Genomic DNA, 23,763 nt, shown 5'->3' with positions numbered 1-23,763 from the left:
CACACTCTTTGAGAAGGAAACCTCAATTTAATGGGGGTAAACTTGAATAATACATTTTATTTTCTCACTTCAAGTTAATAGAAACCTAAATTGCATTCAGGTTTTCTCGGGGCGTTCATAGTCAGGAATACATAAATATTATATGTTTATTGTTTCATCTGCTGAATGTGTGGTTATGAGTACAGTTACCCTGCATTCAGAACATGTTCAGACCCCTTGACTTTCTCCACATTGTGTTACGTTACAGCATTATTCTAAAATGGATTAAATAAATAAAACATCTCATCAATCTACACACAATACCCCATAATGACATCACAATACCCCATAACGACATCACAATACCCCATAATGACATCACAATACCCCATAATGACATCACAATACCCCATAACGTCAGCACAATACCCCATAATGACATCACAATACCCCATAATGACATCACAATACCCCATAACGACATCACAATACCCCATAATGACAAAGCGAAAAACAGTTTCTTAGAGGTTTTTGCAAATGTATTAAAAATAAAAAATAAACAGATATACCTAATTTACATAAGTATTCAGACCCTTTGCTATGAGAGTCGAAATTGAGGTCAGGGTCATCCTTTCTATTGAATATCCTTGAGATGTTTCTACAACTGGATTTCGAGTCCACCTGTGGTACAGTTGACTGTGCACGTCAGACCAAAAACCAAGCCATGAGGTCGAAGGAACTGTCTGTAGACTCCCCATCCAACTAGACAGAACTTAACCTCTTGAAACTCCCCATCCAACTAGACAGAACTTAACCTCTTGAAACTCCCCATCCAACTAGACAGAACTTAACCTCTTGAAACTCCCCATCCAACTAGACAGAACTTAACCTCTTGAAACTCCCCATCCAACTAGACAGAACTTAACCTCTTGAAACTCCCCATCCAACTAGACAGAACTTAACCTCTTGAAACTCCCCATCCAACTAGACAGAACTTAAGAGGATCTCAGGAGAAGAATGAGAGACACTCCCCAAATACAGGTGTGCCAAGCTTGTAGCATCACACCCAATAACACACCCAATAAGACTCAAGGCTGTAATCGCTGCCAAAGGTACTTCAACAAAGTACTGAGTAAAGGGTCTGAATAATTATGTAAATGTGTTATTTCATTTTTTTAATTTTATAGACCTGCAAAATGTTCTAAAAACTGGTTTTTGCTTTGTCATTATGTTGTATTGTTTTTTCTTTATTTAACAAGGCAAGTCAGTTAAGAACAAATTCTTATTTTCAATGACAGCCTAGGAACAGTGGGTTAAGTGGTCTAGGAACAGTGGGTTAACTAACTGCCTGTTCAGGGGCAGAACGACAGATTTTTACCTGTCAGCTCAGGTGTTTGAACTTGCAACCTTCCAGTTAATAGTCCAACTCTCTAACCACTAGGCTACCCTGCCGCCCCTTGTTGTGTGTAGATTGGTGAGGAAAAACAACAATTTAATCATTTTTAGAATAAGGCTGTACATGAACAACATGTGGAAAAGTCAATGGGTCTGAATACTTTCTTAATGCTGTTTGTGATCAACATGGTTTGGCTTCACATAATAATAATAATAATATGACTACGTTAGCCCTCTGAGCTGAAGCCTGGTTTTTACCAATCCACCTCCATTACAACTTCGTGCCCAGAGGACTAAGTAAGGTGACAATATTTGATAAGTATGCTACGCTGGTATCGTCAAGATGAAGGATATAGCTTTAAAATGTGAAGTAATGTTGTTCTCAGATCACATCATAACATTAAACTGAGGATAGATGGAATTAACAAAAAGATAAGAACAGCTATGCTCAAGATCCAACGGGATATCTTTTGTCAGCATATTAATGCAGCTAGGCTGGGTCACCTGCAAATGCCAAGACACTTGGTGTGCGTCCCAGTGCACTAAATAGGGAATAGGATAGCAGTTGGGATACAGACTTGGTTCCTACTATTAATAACGCTCTTACTTTACAGTAACATCTGGGTCAGGGTTTTTTTCCACAAGTATTTAAATATGTACGTTTCCAATGTCTTCCAGCAGCCCTTGTTTTCCTACTCAACGATAAGATAGAAGGTCATTTCCACATCATTTGAATGAGGGCAGTTAGGAGCTCGCATAGCTACCTGTCATTTAAGCTGTCGTTTAAGCTGATTGGAGAATTACTGAGAGAGAAATGCCCCGTTCTTAAATACTGTATAACCTAATGCTAGACTAATGCATTTTGTCTTTAGGGTTGCAAAATTCTGTTAACTTTCACAAAATACCCTGGTTTTCTAGAAATCCTGGTTAGAATGATTCAAGGATTTCCTGCTTTTTCCCTCAAAATTCCAGGAGTCTTCCAACCAGAGAAGTATTGAAATGTATCAACTCTACCTGTCCTAAATGCTTTCCCTTGTAATTCCAGGAGTCTTCCAACCAGAAAAGTATTGAAATGTATCAACTCTACCTGTCCTAAATGGTTTCCCTCATAATTCCAGGAGTCTTCCAACCAGAAAAGTATTGAAATGTATCAACTCTACATGTCCTAAATGCTTTCCCTTGTAATTCCAGGAGTCTTCCAACCAGAAAAGTATTGAAATGTATCAACTCTACCTGTCCTAAATGGTTTCCCTTGTAATTCCAGGAGTCTTCCAACCAGAAAAGTATTGAAATGTATCAACTCTACCTGTCCTAAATGGTTTCCCTCATAATTCCAGGAGTCTTCCAACCAGAAAAGTATTGAAATGTATCAACTCTACCTGTCCTAAATGGTTTCCCTCATAATTCCAGGAGTCTTCCAACCAGAAAAGTATTGAAATGTATCAACTCTACATGTCCTAAATGCTTTCCCTTGTAATTCCAGGAGTCTTCCAACCAGAAAAGTATTGAAATGTATCAACTCTACCTGTCCTAAATGGTTTCCCTCATAATTCCAGGAGTCTTCCAACCAGAAAAGTATTGAAATGTATCAACTCTACCTGTCCTAAATGTTTTTCCTCGTAATTCCAGGAGTCTTCCAACCAGAAAAGTATTGAAATGTATCAACTCTACCTGTCCTAAATGGTTTCCCTTGTACTTCCAGGAGTCTTCCAACCAGAAAAGTATTGAAATGTATCAACTCTACCTGTCCTAAATGGTTTCCCTTTTAATTCCAGGAGTCTTCCAACCAGAAAAGTATTGAAATGTATCAACTCTACATGTCCTAAATGCTTTCCCTTGTAATTCCAGGAGTCTTCCAACCAGAAAAGTATTGAAATGTATCAACTCTACCTGTCCTAAATGGTTTCCCTCATAATTCCAGGAGTCTTCCAACCAGAAAAGTATTGAAATGTATCAACTCTACCTGTCCTAAATGTTTTTTCCTTGTAATTCCAGGAGTCTTCCAACCAGAAAAGTATTGAAATGTATCAACTCTACCTGTCCTAAATGGTTTCCCTTGTACTTCCAGGAGTCTTCCAACCAGAAAAGTATTGAAATGTATCAACTCTACATGTCCTAAATGGTTTCCCTTGTAATTCCAGGAGTCTTCCAACCAGAAAAGTATTGAAATGTATCAACTCTACCTGTCCTAAATGGTTTCCCTTGTAATTCCAGGAGTCTTCCAACCAGAAACGTATTGAAATGTATCAACTCTACCTGTCCTAAATGGTTTCCCTCGTAATTCCAGGAGTCTTCCAACCAGAAAAGTATTGAAATGTATCAACTCTACCTGTCCTAAATGTTTTTTCTTCCATTTTATTATAAAAAAAATATTTATAATGGAAATGTGCTGTTGTTTGGCGGCAGATTGTGTCCTTCTCATCTCTGTCTGGTACAAAACACATGATTCAAAACGATGTGGATGATAGCTGTGACTTTACATACAGTCAGTTCAGTATAAACAGCGGTGAACTCAGTGTCAGAGCGATCAGCTGTTCAAAGGGTTTGGGTCTGCTTGGCCTGGTCCCTTCCACCAGAACTGTCTTTGTTCTGAATCCTACATTCCATCAAACAGACACAACACAAAGCCAGACGACTAGAATGGATTTCCTCCAGAAATGTTACACCTTGTTTACTACAACATGTTGATCTCTCTTATTCCTTTGATTTGGTGGTTGTTGTTGTTCAGCGGATGACTCTTGTTATTGTTGTTGTTCTCGTTATTGGTGTTGTTGTTGCTGTTGTTGTTCTCGTTATTGTTGTTGTTGTTGCTGTTGCTGTTGTAGCTGTTGTTGTTGAACTGATAATTAGGTCTCTACATTATAATAATCTGCTACTACAATCTATTTATATACCAGCAGCCTATTATTCTATATATCTATGTAAATAATAATGTTGGACTTGGTGTTCAGAATGTCAGTCCTTGTTGAGACTCAGGCGGATGTAGTATGGCCTAATTGGGGAATGTGTGAAGTGCTCGGAGAACTCCAGGATGTAAGAGACGCACCCACGCACACACACACACACACACACACACACACACACACACACACACACACACACACACACACACACACACACACACACACACACACACACACACACACACACGCACACACACACACACACACACACACACACACACACACACACACACACACACACACACACACACACACACACACACACACACACACACACACACACACACACACACACACACACACACACACACACACACACGGCTATGTGAGATCATGAATCACTAGTGAGGGAGGCCCAGTAAATATGACACAACATGGATGCTGGCTGCTGCAGCTAGCTGCTTATAGTAGCTACCTTTATCTGAACATGCTGCATGTCCTGGAATATAGGCCGCTGTGTTTATTTTGGCCGAGGAGAACAGCTAGCATGTCCCATATGCCCTCCAGTCTGACTGCCACCACAGTCAGCACTAGCTAGGCTGTGTGGGAGGTTAATATCCAGCTATTAGTTGAAGCTCAGCTGCATCATTGGAAATTAACTCCAGGTAGAGGGGAACATTTCAGGGTGAAAGTTACACAGCCGTTCAAATCACCTTAAACTGATAGCATCTCACTTCACTTGTTATTGGTTGTCCTTTACACATAAAGTCCCCCATACCTCACGTCTCATACAGTTGAATGACCCCACTGTATCTTCTGCAGACATTTTTCATTGGAACATGTATCTCAGAAAGTACTGTAGGGAACTACACTTTCTCTTTTCTCTGCCTTCTCTGCATGTTCTCTAGCATGACAAGGCACTTTGTTCAACGTTGAACTTAAAAGATTATTTTCGGACTAGAAGAGCTCACCTGTCTGCCTAGACTTAATGAGTATGCCATGTGCAACGCTTTAATGTGTATACATAAAAGCTGGATTAGAGACGGCACCAACACTTGCCCCTGCGGGACACCAAAAGGGCCTCTGAGTTTTTAGCGGTTAGCTGCTTTGAATATTCCTCAGTAAAGGAGCGTCTCATGGGAAAACACTCCTTGCTGGATCAATATTTGCTCTTTAGGATGATGAGCTACTGGGTAAATGTCTATTTTGTAGTTGTTAAGCCTCCTTCAATCCTTTTATTTTCTCAGATGAGATGAAGACGGTTAACTTTGATTATAAAATGTGGTCGTATGGATCTGGATGCTGATTGGATGAGCAGACCGTGCTGCAATGGCCGTCACAGACACACACTACGCCTGCTATCAGTTCTGTCTGAAAATGATCTTTGTGCCTCCAGAAGAATATCATCATGTTTATGTTGCTGTCCAAATCATCTCTTTTATTTATCTCAAATCGCATATTATTTCTCAAGCCTTATTTCTTCCAGCCTAGCATTTAGTTTGGTACAGCGGGGGTTAATATAAGCCTAGCTGTCTGCTATTCTGACCTCGGAAGACTTGTTTCACTTTTGAAATGTGAACTCTGCTGTAGAGACAGAGGGAAAATGAACGGGGCCCACTGCACAGACGAGTCGAGACAACTTTATCTGATCCAGGAAAAATCCCACGTCAACGTCATTATCATGGATATATCCAAGTAAATGCCAATAGAGGGAAAAGTTCAAACCAACCAAAATGTAACTACAGTAATCACTGTCATTTCAGGTGCAATGTTTGAGGTGACTGAGTTAGCTGAAGTGGGCTAGCTAGTGAGCAAGTGACAAAGACTGTTAGCCAGCCTGCATGGAAACCACTTCAGATAAAATGGACAACCAGTCCATTTACGTACGTAAAATAATGAATGACTTGGTCAAAACCAAACAAACTAACAACCCTATTCTTGTCCGGACTAAATCTTCTGGTGGAAGAATGAAATTATATGAATTTACTTAGCAAAATAAAGAATTCATGAAAACACAATTTTATCTGAATATGTTGGTAAAGTTTTATAAAAGCAGTAAGGCATACTAGCCCGGCTAAATGAGCCACCGATGGCGCGTCGGGCCGAACAACATCATTTACCTGTGACTGTTAGCCCTCTTGTGCCTTATTGCTTGATTAATCCCCCTGCACCCCCCCCCCCTTAGTATGCATCCCAAATGGGACCCTATTCCCTTTATAATGGGGGCTCTCTTTATAATGGCAGTGTAGTAATGACTGCACAGCAAAGACCCTTCTCCTTCCCCCAGTCTGTCTGTGTAGTAATGACTGCACAGCAAAGACCCTTCTCCTTCCCCCAGTCTGTCTGTGTAGTAATGACTGCACAGCAAAGACCCTTCTCCTTCCCCCAGTCTGTCTGTGTAGTAATGACTGCACAGCAAAGACCCTTCTCCTTCCCCCAGTCTGTCTGTGTAGTAATGACTGCACAGCAAAGACCCTTCTCCTTCCCCCAGTCTGTCTGTGTAGTAATGACTGCACAGCAAAGACCCTTCTCCTTCCCCCAGTCTGTCTGTGTAGTAATGACTGCACAGCAAAGACCCTTCTCCTTCCCCCAGTCTGTCTGTGTAGTAATGACTGCACAGCAAAGACCCTTCTCCTTCCCCCAGTCTGTCTGTGTAGCAATGACTGCACAGCAAAGACCCTTCTCCTTCCCCCAGTCGTAAGAATGTTTGCACCAAGGTGCAGCGTGATATGGTTTCCACATGTTTATTAACTGAAACGCACAAAAACAATGAAGAATGAACTAAACGTGAAGAAAATGGAGTGCTCATAGGCAACGACACATAAACAAAATCCCACAAACACAGGTGGGAAAATAACTACTTAAATATGATCCCCAATTAGAGACAACGATTACCAGCTGCCTCTAATTGGGAATCATACAAAACACCAACAGAGAAAAAGAAACTAGAACACAACATAGACATAGATATACTAGATTACCCCCTAGCCATTCCCTGACCTACAACACCATAGAGAAACAATGGGCGTGACAGTGTCTGTAAAAGTGTGTGAGGGTTTTAGGTGCCAAGTCAAATTTCTTCAGCCTCATGAGGTTGAAGAGACGCTGTTGTGCCTTCTTCACTACACTGCCTGTGTGGGTGGACCAGTTCAGTTTGTCAGTGATGTGTACACAGAAGAACTTGACGATTTCCACCTTCTCTACTGCGGTCCCGTCGATGTGTATAGGGGATGGTCCCTCTGCTGTTTCCTGAAGTCCACAATCAGCTCCTTTGTTTTGTTGACGTTGAGTGATAGGTTATTTTCCTGGCACCACACTCACAGGGCCCTCACCTCCTCCCTGTAGGCTGTCTCCTCATTGTTGGTAATCAGGCCTACAACTGTCGTCTGCAAACTTGTGTCGTCTGCAAAATTGATGATTGAGTCGGAGGCATGCGTGGCCTGTCAGGAAGTCTACGACCAGGTTGCACAGGGCTGGTTTCAGACCCATGGCCTCGAGCTTAGTGATGAGCTTGGAGGGTACTATGGGGTTGAATGCTGAGCTATAGTCAATGAACAGCATTCTTACATAGGTATTCCTCTTGTCCAGATGGGATAGGGCAGTGTACAGTACAATGGCGATTGCATCATCTGTGGATCTATTGGGGCGCTAAGCAAATTGGAGTGGGTCTAGGGTGTCAGGTAAGGTAGAGGTGAAATGAACCTTAACTAACCTCTCAAAGCACTTCATGATGACAGAAGTGAGTGCTACGGGGCGATAGTCATTTAGTTCCGTTACCTTTGATTTCTTGGGTACAGGAAAAATGGTGGAAATTTTGAAGCATGTGGAGACAACAGACTGGGATAGGGAGAGATTGAATATGTCCGTAAACACTCCAGCCAGCTGGTCTGCGCTCTGAGGATGTGGCTATGGCCGTCTGGGCCAGCAGCCTGGCGAGGGTTAACACGCTGACACGTCTTACTCACGTCGGCCACGGAGAAGGAGAGCCCACAGTCCTTGGTAGCGGGCCGCGTCCGTGGCACTGTGTTATCCTCAAAGCGGGCGTGTCCTGGAGCAAGACATCGCTGCCCGCGATGTGGCTGGTTTTCCCTTTGGAATCCGTGCTTGTCTGTAGACCCTGCCACAAACATCTCATGTTTGAGCCGTTGAATTTCGACTCCACTTTGTCTCTATACTGACGTTCTCTTCTCTCTGTCTGTGTAATGACAGTAACATAGTTCTTTTCATTTCCCCAGCCTGTCTGAGTCTGAAGGTAGGAAGTCAGCCTTCAGCCTCCTTCAGAGAAACAGTGGAGCTAGCAGGCCCTGGCTGTCAGGCACAAATACACACACACACACACACACACACACACACACACACACACACACACACACACACGCGCACACGCGCACGCACACGCACACGCACGCGCACACGCACGCGCACACGCACACGCACACGCACACACGCACACGCACACGCACACGCACACGCACACGCACACACACACACACACACACACACACACACACACACACACACACACACACACACATTCAAAAACACACACAGAATATACAAACACACACACACACGCACACGCACACACACACGCACACGCACGCGCACACGCACACGCGCACGCGCACGCGCACACACACACACACACACACACACACACACACATTCAAAAACACACACAGAATATACAAACACACACACAGAATATACAAACACACACACAGCTAGGCAGGCAGGTAGGCAGCATTGCAGGCAGCAAGAGAGCGGCTTTATAAGGAGAGGTGGATTTTCTGGTTGACATTTTGTGAATGTGGTTTCTGAAACATGCCAATCTCCTTGATTAAATACGGTGCGGCTCTCCGTTGTTGGTCAGACTCGGCGGCTTATACAAAGAGAGAGAGGGATGTGTGCGTTGCCTGGGTAGAGAGCCGAGCGGAGAGAGCAGAGTATTGTGTACATGCATTATTGATTCTGCTGCTGCGGCTTAGAAACTCCATGGCTGCTTTCCAAATGGCACTATTTCCCCTACATAGTGGTTCATAAGTAATACACTATGTAGGGAATAGGGAACCATTGGGGATTCAGACCAAGTTCAGGTGTTTGAAATCAACATATGGAATCCTAGGTATATTCTCTAGGTTACTGGCCCACCTGTTTCTCACTAAGTAGAATGAGAATGGTATGTATCTGTTTCAGAATGGATAGAATGGTAAGGATCTGTTACAGAATGGATGGAATGGTATGTATCTGTTTCAGAATGGATAGAATGGTATGGATCTGTTACAGAATGGATAGAATGGGTATGGATCTGTTACAGAATGGATAGAATGGGTATGGATCTGTTACAGAATGGATAGAATGGTATGGATATGTTACAGAATGGATAGAATGGGTATGGATCTGTTACAGAATGGATAGAATGGGTAAGGATCTGTTACAGAATGGATAGAATGGTATGGATCTGTTACAGAATGGATAGAATGGGTAAGGATATGTTACAGAATGGATAGAATGGGTATGGATCTGTTACAGAATGGATAGAATGGGTATGGATCTGTTACAGAATGGATAGAATGGTATGGATCTGTTACAGAATGGATAGAATGGTATGTATCTGTTACAGAATGGATAGAATGGTATGGATCTGTTACAGAATTGATAGAATGGGTATGGATCTGATACAGAATGAATATAATGGTATGGATCTGTTACAGAATGGATAGAATGGTATGGATCTGTTTCAGAATGGATAGAATGGTATGGATCTGTTACGGAATGGATAGAATGGGTATGGATCTGTTACAGAATGGATAGAATGGTATGTATCTGTTACAGAATGGATAGAATGGGTAAGGATCTGTTACAGAATGGATAGAATGGTATGTATCTGTTTCAGAATGGATAGAATGGTATGGATCTGTTACAGAATGGATAGAATGGTATGGATCTGTTACAGAATGGATAGAATGGGTATGGATCTGTTTCAGAATGGATAGAATGGTATGGATCTGTTTCAGAATGGATAGAATGGGTATGGATCTGTTACAGAATGGATAGAATGGTATGGATCTGTTACAGAATGGATAGAATGGTATGGATCTGTTACAGAATGGATAGAATGGATATGGATCTGTTACAGAATGGATAGAATGGGTATGGATCTGTTTCAGAATGGATAGAATGGTATGGATCTGTTTCAGAATGGATAGAATGGGTATGGATCTGTTACAGAATGGATAGAATGGTATGGATCTGTTACAGAATGGATAGAATGGTATGGATCTGTTACAGAATGGATAGAATGGATATGGATCTGTTACAGAATGGATAGAATGGTATGGATCTATTACAGAATGGATAGAATGGGTATGGATCTGTTACAGAATGGATATAATGGGTATGGATCTGTTACAGAATGGATAGAATGGTATGGATCTGTTACAGAATGGATAGAATGGGTATGGATCTGTTTCAGAATGGATAGAATGGTATGGATCTGTTTCAGAATGGATAGAATGGGTATGGATCTGTTACAGAATGGATAGAATGGTATGGATCTGTTACAGAATGGATAGAATGGTATGGATCTGTTACAGAATGGATAGAATGGTATGGATCTGTTACAGAATGGATAGAACGGGTATGTATCTGTTTCAGAATGGATAGAATGGTATGGATCTGTTTCAGAATGGATAGAATGGGTATGGATCTGTTACAGAATGGATAGAATGGGTATGGATCTGTTTCAGAATGGATAGAATGGTATGGATCTGTTACAGAATGGATAGAATGGGTATGGATCTGTTACAGAATGGATAGAATGGTATGGATCTGTTACAGAATGGATAGAACGGGTATGGATCTGTTTCAGAATGGATAGAATGGTATGGATCTGTTTCAGAATGGATAGAATGGGTATGGATCTGTTACAGAATGGATAGAATGGATATGGATCTGTTACAGAATGGATAGAATGGTATGGATCTATTACAGAATGGATAGAATGGTATGGATCTGTTTCAGAATGGATAGAATGGTATGGATCTGTTTCAGAATGGATAGAATGGGTATGGATCTGTTACAGAATGGATAGAATGGTATGGATCTGTTACAGAATGGATAGAATGGTATGGATCTGTTTCAGAATGGATAGAATGGTATGGATCTGTTACAGAATGGATAGAATGGATATGGATCTGTTTCAGAATGGATAGAATGGTATGGATCTGTTACAGAATGGATAGAATGGTATGTATCTGTTTCAGAATGGATGGAATGGTATGGATCTGTTTCAGAATGGATAGAATGGTATGGATCTGTTACAGAATGGATAGAATGGTATGGATCTGTTACAGAATGGATAGAATGGTATGGATCTGTTTCAGAATGGATAGAATGGGTATGGATCTGTTTCAGAATGGATAGAATGGGTATGGATCTGTTACAGAATGGATGGAATGGTATGTATCTGTTTCAGAATGGATAGAATGGTATGGATCTGTTACAGAATGGATAGAATGGGTATGGATCTGTTTCAGAATGGATACAATGGTATGTATCTGTTACAGAATGGATAGAATGGGTATGGATCTGTTACAGAATGGATGGAATGGTATGTATCTGTTTCAGAATGGATAGAATGGTATGGATCTGTTACAGAATGGATAGAATGGGTAAGGATATGTTACAGAATGGATAGAATGGGTATGGATCTGTTACAGAATGGATAGAATGGGTATGGATCTGTTACAGAATGGATAGAATGGTATGGATCTGTTACAGAATGGATAGAATGGTATGGATCTGTTACAGAATGGATAGAATGGTATATATCTGTTACAGAATGGATAGAATGGTATGGATCTGTTACAGAATTGATAGAATGGGTATGGATCTGTTACAGAATGGATATAATGGGTATGGATCTGTTACAGAATGGATAGAATGGTATGGATCTGTTACAGAATGGAGAGAATGGGTATGGATCTGTTTCAGAATGGATAGAATGGTATGGATCTGGTTCAGAATGGATAGAATGGGTATGGATCTGTTACAGAATGGATAGAATGGTATGGATCTGTTACAGAATGGATAGAATGGGTATGGATCTGTTACAGAATGGATAGAATGGTATGGATCTGTTACAGAATGGATAGAACGGGTATGGATCTGTTTCAGAATGGATAGAATGGTATGGATCTGTTTCAGAATGGATAGAATGGGTATGGATCTGTTACAGAATGGATAGAATGGGTATGGATCTGTTTCAGAATGGATAGAATGGTATGGATCTGTTTCAGAATGGATAGAATGGGTATGGATCTGTTACAGAATGGATAGAATGGATATGGATCTGTTACAGAATGGATAGAATGGTATGGATCTATTACAGAATGGATAGAATGGTATGGATCTGTTTCAGAATGGATAGAATGGTATGGATCTGTTTCAGAATGGATAGAATGGGTATGGATCTGTTACAGAATGGATAGAATGGTATGGATCTGTTACAGAATGGATAGAATGGTATGGATCTGTTTCAGAATGGATAGAATGGTATGGATCTGTTACAGAATGGATAGAATGGATATGGATCTGTTTCAGAATGGATAGAATGGTATGGATCTGTTACAGAATGGATAGAATGGTATGTATCTGTTTCAGAATGAATGGAATGGTATGGATCTGTTTCAGAATGGATAGAATGGTATGGATCTGTTACAGAATGGATAGAATGGTATGGATCTGTTACAGAATGGATAGAATGGTATGGATCTGTTTCAGAATGGATAGAATGGGTATGGATCTGTTTCAGAATGGATAGAATGGGTATGGATCTGTTACAGAATGGATGGAATGGTATGTATCTGTTTCAGAATGGATAGAATGGTATGGATCTGTTACAGAATGGATAGAATGGGTATGGATCTGTTTCAGAATGGATACAATGGTATGTATCTGTTACAGAATGGATAGAATGGGTATGGATCTGTTAAAGAATGGATGGAATGGTATGTATCTGTTTCAGAATGGATAGAATGGTATGGATCTGTTACAGAATGGATAGAATGGGTAAGGATCTGTTACAGAATGGATAGAATGGGTATGGATCTGTTACAGAATGGATAGAATGGGTATGGATCTGTTACAGAATGGATAGAATGGTATGGATCTGTTACAGAATGGATAGAATGGTATGGATCTGTTACAGAATGGATAGAATGGTATATATCTGTTACAGAATGGATAGAATGGTATGGATCTGTTACAGAATTGATAGAATGGGTATGGATCTGTTACAGAATGGATATAATGGGTATGGATCTGTTACAGAATGGATAGAATGGTATGGATCTGTTACAGAATGGAGAGAATGGGTATGGATCTGTTTCAGAATGGATAGAATGGTATGGATCTGGTTCAGAATGGATAGAATGGGTATGGATCTGTTACAGAATGGATAGAATGGTATGGATCTGTTACAGAATGGATAGAATGGTATGGATCTGTTACAGAATGGATAGAATGGATATGGATCTGTTACAGAATGGATAGAATGGGTATGGATCTGTTACAGAATGGATAGAATGGTATGGATCTGTTACAGAATGGATAGAATGGTATGGATCTGTTACAGAATGGATAGAATGGATATGGATCTGTTACAGAATGGATAGAATGGGTATGGATCTGTTTCAGAATGGATAGAATGGTATGGATCAGTTTCAGAATGGATAGAATGGGTATGGATCTGTTACAGAATGGATAGAATGGGTATGGATCTGTTACAGAATGGATAGAATGGTATGGATCTGTTACAGAATGGATAGAATGGTATGGATCTGTTACAGAATGGATAGAATGGATATGGATCTGTTACAGAATGGATAGAATGGGTATGGATCTGTTTCAGAATGGATAGAATGGTATGGATCAGTTTCAGAATGGATAGAATGGGTATGGATCTGTTACAGAATGGATAGAATGGTATGGATCTGTTACAGAATGGATAGAATGGGTAAGGATATGTTACAGAATGGATAAAATGGTATGTATCTGTTACAGAATGGATAGAATGGGTATGGATCTGTTACAGAATGGATGGAATGGTATGGATCTGTTTCAGAATGGATAGAATGGTATGGATCTGTTACAGAATGGATAGAATGGGTAAGGATCTGTTACAGAATGGATAGAATGGGTATGGATCTGTTACAGAATGGATAGAATGGGTATGGATCTGTTACAGAATGGATAGAATGGTATGGATCTGTTACAGAATGGATAGATTGGTATGGATCTGTTACAGAATGGATAGATTGGTATGGATCTGTTACAGAATGGATAGAATGGTATATATCTGTTACAGAATGGATAGAATGGTATGGATCTGTTACAGAATTGATAGAATTGGTATGGATCTGTTACAGAATGGATATAATGGGTATGGATCTGTTACAGAATGGATAGAATGGTATGGATCTGTTACAGAATGGATAGAATGGGTATGGATCTGTTACAGAATGGATAGAATGGTATGGATCTGTTTCAGAATGGATAGAATGGGTATGGATCTGTTACAGAATGGATAGAATGGGTATGGATCTGTTACAGAATGGATAGAATGGTATGGATCTGTTACAGAATGGATAGAATGGGTATGGATCTGTTACAGAATGGATAGAATGGATATGGATCTGTTTCAGAATGGATAGAATGGGTATGGATCTGTTACAGAATGGATAGAATGGTATGGATCTGTTACAGAATGGATAGAATGGTATGGATCTGTTTCAGAATGGATAGAATGGTATGGATCTGTTACAGAATGGATAGAATGGATATGGATCTGTTTCAGAATGGATATGGATCTGTTTCAGAATGGATAGAATGGTATGGATCTGTTACAGAATGGATAGAATGGATATGGATCTGTTTCAGAATGGATATGGATCTGTTACAGAATGGATAGAATGGGTATGGATCTGTTTCAGAATGGATAGAATGGTATGGATCTGTTACAGAATGGATAGAATGGATATGGATCTGTTTCAGAATGGATATGGATCTGTTTCAGAATGGATGGAATGGTATGGATCTGTTACAGAATGGATAGAATGGTATGGATCTGTTACAGAACGGATAGAATGGTATGGATCTGTTACAGAATGGATGGAATGGTATGTATCTGTTTCAGAATGGATAGAATGGTATGGATCTGTTACAGAATGGATAGAATGGGTATGGATCTGTTTCAGAATGGATACAATGGTATGTATCTGTTACAGAATGGATAGAATGGGTATGGATCTGTTACAGAATGGATGGAATGGTATGTATCTGTTTCAGAATGGATAGAATGGTATGGATCTGTTACAGAATGGATAGAATGGGTAAGGATCTGTTACAGAATGGATAGAATGGGTATGGATCTGTTACAGAATGGATAGAATGGGTATGGATCTGTTACAGAATGGATAGAATGGGTAAGGATCTGTTACAGAATGGATAGAATGGGTATGGATCTGTTACAGAATGGATAGAATGGGTATGGATCTGTTACAGAATGGATAGAATGGTATGGATCTGTTTCAGAATGGATAGAATGGTATGGATCTGTTTCAGAATGGTATGGATCTGTTACTGATAGACATCATGCTTGGTTAAGGTTCTATTCTCATTGACAAGGGTTAATAAGGATAATTGTGAGATATTCTCAAGAGGTTACGATTCTCCTGAGACGTTACTGTAATGTAAACGTGCGTGTTTCTCACGTCTTGAACGCTGGTAAGTGAGGAAATAAGTATAGCCAGTTATACTTGTAATGGCTTAGCTGATAATAAGGAAAGCCGGCTGAAAGACTAAAAGAGGAATATCATTTCTAATGTTTACAGGAAACTCATTCAGCAATTTTAGATGACGTTTTGTGGAAAAAGCACTGGGGTGAAATATATTTCTCCCATTTTATGGGCAAAGAAACTAAAAAGGCTGACGATATTAATTAACATTCATTTTGATCTGAATATGTAAATTGTCCAAACAGATCCGCAAGTTCGGTGGATTATTTTAAATACACTACATGACCAAAAGTATGTGGACACCTGCTCGTGGACCATCTCATTCCAAAATCATGGACATTAATATGGAGTTGGTCCCCCCTTTGCTGCTATAACAGCCTCCTCTATTCTGGGAAGACTTTCCACTCGACGTTGGAACATTTGTATAATCTTATGAGAGGGGTAAACGTACATGTTTGATATGCTAATGTTGTTAGCTGTGTTACTGTCTTGCAAGCTACAATTACCTAATGCGTGTTCATATGAGGTAATAAACCCTTTAATTGTCTGCACATGCTTGTGAATTATTGTATTATTCAAGAGTGTAGCTAGTAGTCTTTGATGATATACGTGCCGTATTTCTAAATACTGGCAGTAAGATTTTCAAAAACTTTTTAGTGTGTGTGTGTGTGTGTGTGTGTGTGTGTGTGTGTGTGTGTGTGTGTGTGTGTGTGTGTGTGTGTGTGTGTGTGTGTGTGTGTGTGTGTGTGTGTGTGTGTGAGGGAGGGGCACGTACTACGTCAACTCTTATAACAATAAGTTAGGTATAATTATAAGAAATATAAGATGTGACAAATATATAATATCCAGCTCAGGACTCCAGCTATGCATGTGGTTTGCTAACTTACTAGCTAAGTGGCTCAATGTTCAGCTCAGGACTCCAGCTATTCATGTGGTTTGCTAACTTAATAGCAAAGTGGCTCAATGTCAAGATCAAGCTTCTTGGTTACAGCAGAGATATTCAACCCCTGTCCTGGATCAACATCCCCTCTGCCTAAATAGTTTTTGGAAATAGCGGCTTACTGGCTAGTGGCTACTGTAATGATATTTCCGGGTACATTTGGAGCTGCAGAGCAAGATTGTCGCGTTGACAGACACAACAAAGGATAAGGCAACGATGCCATGGAAACTGAAATCTCGCTGCACTGCCTCTCCTTAAATGTTCGTCAATGACAATAGCCTTTTAAGTTTTCATAGTTTGCTCTGTTCCACTAGAATGTGAACATCAGATGTATTATAACAGTGTGGGCAGCTGGGGCAACTCCAGTCCTCTGGGGGCCGGATTGGTGTCACACTATTCCCATCATCCCTTGCAAACACAGCTGATTTAATGTAATTGAATTCTAAACTGAAGATCACGATTAGGTGATTATTGGAGTCAGGTGCGTTAACTGGGACTGGGGTAGAACTGTGACACCAAATCAGGCCCTGGAGTACTGGAGTTACCCTTGGCCTACTTTAGGGTCTCTGTATAGTCTCTTCCCGTTATGAGTCTATCCGTTTGGCACACCTGTGATTATAGCATTACAAGTATGTACCCCGTACATACATCTACTCAGGTCAGATTACATGTTACCTGGATTATAGTACAACTTTCCACCCCGAATGTTTCACCCAGAATCTCCAGCCTTTTGTTGAAGAGAAGGAGGTAATAACAGTGGATTTAGGATCTCTCAAAGCAACCAGGCCATTGATTCTTCTTCTCTGTATCTGGTTTCATTCACTATCTCTAGTCTAAGGTCATCATTTAGAGTAGCATGGAAGACCCAGTCTCTCTCTCTCTCTCTCTCTCTCTCTCTCTCTCTCTCTCTCTCTCTCTCTCTCTCTCTCTCTCTCTCTCTCTCTCTCTGTCTCTCTCTCTCTCTCTCTCTCTCTCTCTCTCTCTCTCTCTCTCTCTCTCTCTCTCTCTCTCTCTCTAAGGGATGTCGTGAGTGGGAGGAGAAGAGAACATTTGGCTCTATGTTCTGGTCTTTTATTGCTTTGCAGAGATGTGCCCATTGCACTAGGAGGAGAGCAGAACAGCAAAGTGTGTCTGGATATGTGCAGAATGGACCATTTCAGACACATACATACATGTCCTCCTGAATACCAGAGCAGAACACAGGCAGACTGTGCCAGTCAGAGGTTAGTGGTCAGAGGTTAGTGGTCAATGGTTAGTGGTCAGTGGTTAGTGGTCAATGGTTAGTGGTCAGTGGTTAGTGGTCATTTGTTAGTGGTTAATGGTTAGTGGTTAATGGTTAGTGGTTAATGGTTAGTGGTAATTTGTTAGTGGTTAATGGTTAGTGAATAATGGTTAGTGGTCAACGGTCAGTGGTTAGTGGTCAATGGTTAGTGGTCAGTGGTTAGTGGTCAATGGTTAGTGGTCAGTGGTTAGTGGTCATTTGTTAGTGGTTAATGGTTAGTGGTAATTTGTTAGTGGTTAATGGTTAGTGGTCAGTGGTTAGTGGTTAGTGGTCAATGGTTAGACGTCAATGGACAGTGGTCAATGGTTAGTGGTTAGTGGCTAGTGGCTAGTGGTCAATGGTTAGTGGTTAATGGTTAGTGGTTAGTGGTCAATGGTTAGTGGTCAATGGTTTGTGGTCAATGGACAGTGGTCAATGGTTAGTGGTTAGTGGCTAGTGGTCAGTGGTCAGTGGTGGGGTCTTTTTGGAATGATGACACATGGGGATGGATGATACATGGGGATGGATGATACATGGGGATGGATGATACATGGGGATGGATGGCACATGGGGATGGATGATACATGGGGATGGATGATACAGGGGGATGGATGATGCATGGGAATGGATGATACATGGGGATGGATGATAGGGGAGGAGAGAGGTAGGGTGTTCAACAGGGTGAGGAGGGGGAGGAGAGAGGTAGGGTGTTCAACAGGGTGAGGAGGGGGGTAGGGTGTTCAACAGAGTGAGCAGGGGAGGAGAGATGTAGGGTGTTCAACAGGGTGAGGAGGGGGAGGAGAGAGGTAGGGTGTTGAACAGGGTGAGGAGGGGGGAGGAGAGGAGGGGGGAGGAGAGAGGCAGGGTGTTCAACAGGGTGAGGAGGGGGAGGAGAGAGGTAGGGTGTTCAACAGGGTGAGCAGGGGAGGAGAGATGTAGGGTGTTCAACAGGGAGAGGAATGAGGTAGGATGTTCAACAGTGTGAGCAGGGGAGGAGAGAGGTAGGGTGTTCAACAGGGTGAGGAGGGGGGAGGAGAGAGGTAGAATCATGCCTGTGTGTATGGGTCTTCAGAGTGATAACAGCACCTTAAGGAATGTCCTGATTACTTTTCCCTGAGTGGTTAGTGGGCCTGACGCCTGCTGGTACATTATAAATCATTTACAGTCATTTTGGAATGCAATATCCTCTAAACTCCTGGCTTTACTTCTCTCTACTGTTATTGGACAGTGCTCCTGTCTGGTATGGGGTTGAGGAGGAGAGGGGTTGAGGTGGTATGGGGTTGAGGTGGATGGGGGTTGAGGAGGAGGGGGCTGAGGAGGAGGGGGGTTGAGGTGGATGGGGGTTGAGGAGGAGGGGGTTGACAATGAGGGGGTTGAGGAGGAGGGGGTTGAGGTGGATGGGGGTTGAGGAGGGGGGGGTTGAGGAGGAGGGGGTTGAGGAGGAGGGGGTTGAGGAGGATGGGGGTTGAGGAGGAGGAGGGTTGAGGAGGAGGGGGTTGAGGTGGATGGGGGTTGAGGAGGAGGGGGGTTGAGGAGGAGGGGGGTTGAGGAGGATGGGGGTTGAGGAGGAGGGGGGATGAGAAGGGGGAGGTAGAGAAACACCACCTAATGGGAAACATGAAACATTTTGATGTGTTTAATGTTATTGGAAGTCATTAAAAACTGTTGATAGTGTAGGTTTGTAGTGATTTATCTTTTTCTAAACAGTTATATAATGTTCCTTTGGTGTGTATTTTGTGTGTTATGTGAGATGGGGACATGTTAGGGACATATGCCTTTTTGTAGTGTGCTCATTGCCATGCTAAGCTTTCAATAGCTAGGCTTTACATCAGTAAACGGTCTGTGACTAAATTGTGCAACACATTACCCCAGCGACTCGGCGAGCCCTTGATTGTGTAGATTGATAGCATGGGTCAGTGCACTGTCATGTTTATGTGTTCTGGTTTATATCAGGACAGAAAAGAACCACTCTACCAGTCAATAAAACAAGAGTGAATAAAATAAATGAATGTAAACTGTTTGTCTGTATCTCTGGAGATTGTCATAAATGTTCCTATCCTCTTTTTTCTTCCCTCTCTTCAGCAGGTATAGGATGGAAGATCTGACGAGAGGAGGAGAGGAATGAAGACCGTAAAGAAAGGAAATAGCACAACTTTTTATTTTTGTACTGTTCTGTTTTATCTGCTCAGCTCCTTTATCCAGACTGATAAGTAGCTCTATGGGTGCTGGACTGTTGGGCTGAGAGACGGGATTACTGGGCGAAGGGAAGTCAGGGGAAGACGGGAAGACAGGGGGAGACGGGAAGACTGGGGAAGACAGGGGAGGCAGGGGAAAACAGGAGGCTGTGTGAGCCGGGTAGGAGACCCGACGTTTATGTTGGTGACCTGCAGTCGTTGCTGAGACTCACTCAGACGGACCATGTGGTTTTTGCCAAGGAGAACCCGTCTCCTCTCCTCTCAGCATCAGGACCATGGAGACTGGCATGGTGCCCACATGCCCAGCTCCATCTCCAGCCTCAGCATCACCGCGTCCTTCTGGATCTTAACTTTTTCCTGGTGCTTGGTGGCTGTCCGAGGCCAGGCCTACCACCCCACTGTGAACACGCAGTATGGGAAACTCCGTGGGGTGAGAGTGCCCCTACCCAGTGAGATACTGGGACCAGTGGACCAGTATTTGGGGGTCCCGTATGCAGCCTCCCCAGTGGGAGAGAAACGCTTCCTGCCCCCCGAGCCGCCCTCCTCCTGGTCGGGGATAAAGAACGCCACTCACTTTGCTCCCGTTTGCCCCCAGAATATTCACAACGCCGTGCCAGAGATTATGATGCCCATATGGTTCTCCTTCAGCCTGGATATAGTGGCCTCTTACATACAGGATCAAAACGAGGACTGTTTGTATCTAAACATCTACGTTCCCACGGAGGATGGTGAGTGGGTCGGGTATACGAGAACAAAACCAAACTATTTAATGTATTTTCTAGCTCTTATTCTATCTCTCTCTGAGTCTGTGTGTCGCTACTGTAGTGTGTGTGTGGAGCATGCCGTGTTGTCCTCCCTGTGCATGCTGTGTCTGTGTCCTCCACCACCACCATCTCCAGCATCCTCATTCTGACTTGATCTTCCATGGCAGACATCTATTTTCATCAACTCTCCCTTTCCATGCCACTGTTTGAGGTTCCTCTTTGTGTTGATTAAAAAATAACACCCCAAAAAGACAAAATATTACATAAAATGCCTGAAAAAACAATCAGATGTTGAAACAGATTGGGCCTAGTACTGTACCTTGGTGCACTCCCTTCCCTTACTGTCGTGAGTGTTCTGGGGATAATATGATTCGCTATGAGCTATTAGACAATGATCTTCTGTAGGGTTGGTTGGTGAAATATTCTGGTACACTCGAGGCCTGTGGCATCAGACTAGACCATGTAAGACCCCTTACTGTCCTATTCTTATCTAGCATTTGTCTTTGCAGTCTTTGCAAACTACAAGTTACAGGTGCAACAGACAAAATATTACAATATTTTAACTGAAGACCTACATTTCAATCCATTGAGATCCACACAGCAAAGCTTGAAATTGTAAATGGTCCCAGTGTCATAATGATACAAAATATTGCATACAGTTTAATCTTAATATGAACGGCAAATACTGTTGGCAATGTGCTGGAACGGAAAGTCCCGTCAACTCTGGAGCACCTGTGTGGTGGTAAGGGGTCTTATATAGAAGTGCATGTGAATATGGGCTTCTTGTGTTCCAACGTGCAGCAAATTCATTCCACCATTTTGGAATATTTCTGCAGAAACACCCCCAGTTACTCTCTGGACAGTCCCTCTGTCATTGTTGTTGAGGGAGGGATGGGGAGATGGGGAGGGTTTGGGGGGGGGGGTTGGCTAAATCTGAAGTTGTTGCATGTCACCTTCCAGGTCTTTTCCAGAGCTTTCTGTTATTTTGTAGTTTTTTTATTTATTTTACAGTCAAAAGAATATCCAAGGAATGTGCCAGGAAACCCAACAAGAAAATGTGTAGAAAAGGAGGTATGTAAGACAGACAACACGGTGGGAGTGAAAGAGGACGAGACAGGAGAGAGAATGCCTCCTCTCTAAATCCAGATATCAGCACCTATCAACCCTCAAATCAAACTGTTGACTGGGAGGAGCAGGGGACCTACAGTTCTCATTAACCTGAACGTGTGTGTGCGTGTGTGTGCGTGTGTGTGCGTGCGTGTGTGCATGTGCGTGCGTGCGTGCGTGCGTGCGTGCGTGCGTGTGTGTGTGTGTGTGTGTGTGTATGTGTGTGATAAAGAGATAAATGGAGAGTAAAATGAAGTCCATGAAGATTGAATGCTTTTGTACTTATTTTTCATCAGTGATGTTGCTTTTTATATGAAAGCACTGTATTTTATTTGACACACAGCTTAACAACATAATTGATCATCAAAACCATTTCAAACATGACAATGTGGATAACATTGCTCAGTTCATTAGTAATTGCAGCCTTCCAGGCTAAATCACGACAAACAGATCAATTCTTCTGAATGTAAATAACAAGTCTGATTCAATCCGAATCAGGCCATTTTAAAGTTTGTAACACAAATCAGAGTTAAAGGGGCAATCTGGAATTGGTGCATCCATTTTTTTCCCCCGAACCTAAAACAAATATATTGTTGTTTTTCATATCCCGGATTTCCCCTTTTAAAGTTATGTAAAACTAAATCAGGGTTGGAAGGAGAGGAACTTCAGGAGTTTAAAGACTTTGGCTAATTGGAATAATTTGTCAAAGGAGACAAGAAGAGAAAGCATTTGAGACCCAGGCTGTTGATTACATTTTCACATAACAGTCGAGGCATCCGTTCCAAATGGCACCCTGTTCCATTTGTAGTGCACTACTGTTGACCAGGGCTCATAGGGTAGTGCACTACATTTAACCAGGACCTATACGGTAGTGGACTACGTTAAACCAGGGCCCATAGGGTGCCATTTGGGATGAGGACAAGTTCTGTCTGCAAGTCATAACTCACAACAAGCAAACATTCTCCTGTAGAGAGAAAGATGCATCATTGAGATACATTGGATTAGAGTCATTCCACCTCTTGGGATTCATACAAACGTTGTATTACAAAGTATTGATGGTACTTTCATTACAGAAAATGGATGCAAATCGTGGTCAATATAGCTACTCTTTGCTTTGGTTTTCTGTAAATTCAGTCAATTCCAAGAGCAACGGTTGAAGCTCATGCTTGTAATCACAGCGAAATTTCCCAAAAGCCAGTTAATTCACCTCCAAACATTGTAACTATCAGAAGCCTTAATATTAAAGCTGATATTAAATCTAACATTCTGTTAGTTTAAGCAGTCGGAAATCTCGGAAACGTTACATTTGAGAGGCAGGAAGCTCAGCCATTAGCCTCACCTAGTGATTTTGCAGACACACACACACACACACACACACACACACACACACACACACACACACACACACACACACACACACA

This window comes from Oncorhynchus masou, chromosome 9 (assembly GCF_036934945.1).
Source record: "Oncorhynchus masou masou isolate Uvic2021 chromosome 9, UVic_Omas_1.1, whole genome shotgun sequence".
Taxonomy (NCBI): domain Eukaryota; kingdom Metazoa; phylum Chordata; class Actinopteri; order Salmoniformes; family Salmonidae; genus Oncorhynchus; species Oncorhynchus masou.
This window is presented reverse-complemented; position numbering follows the sequence as displayed.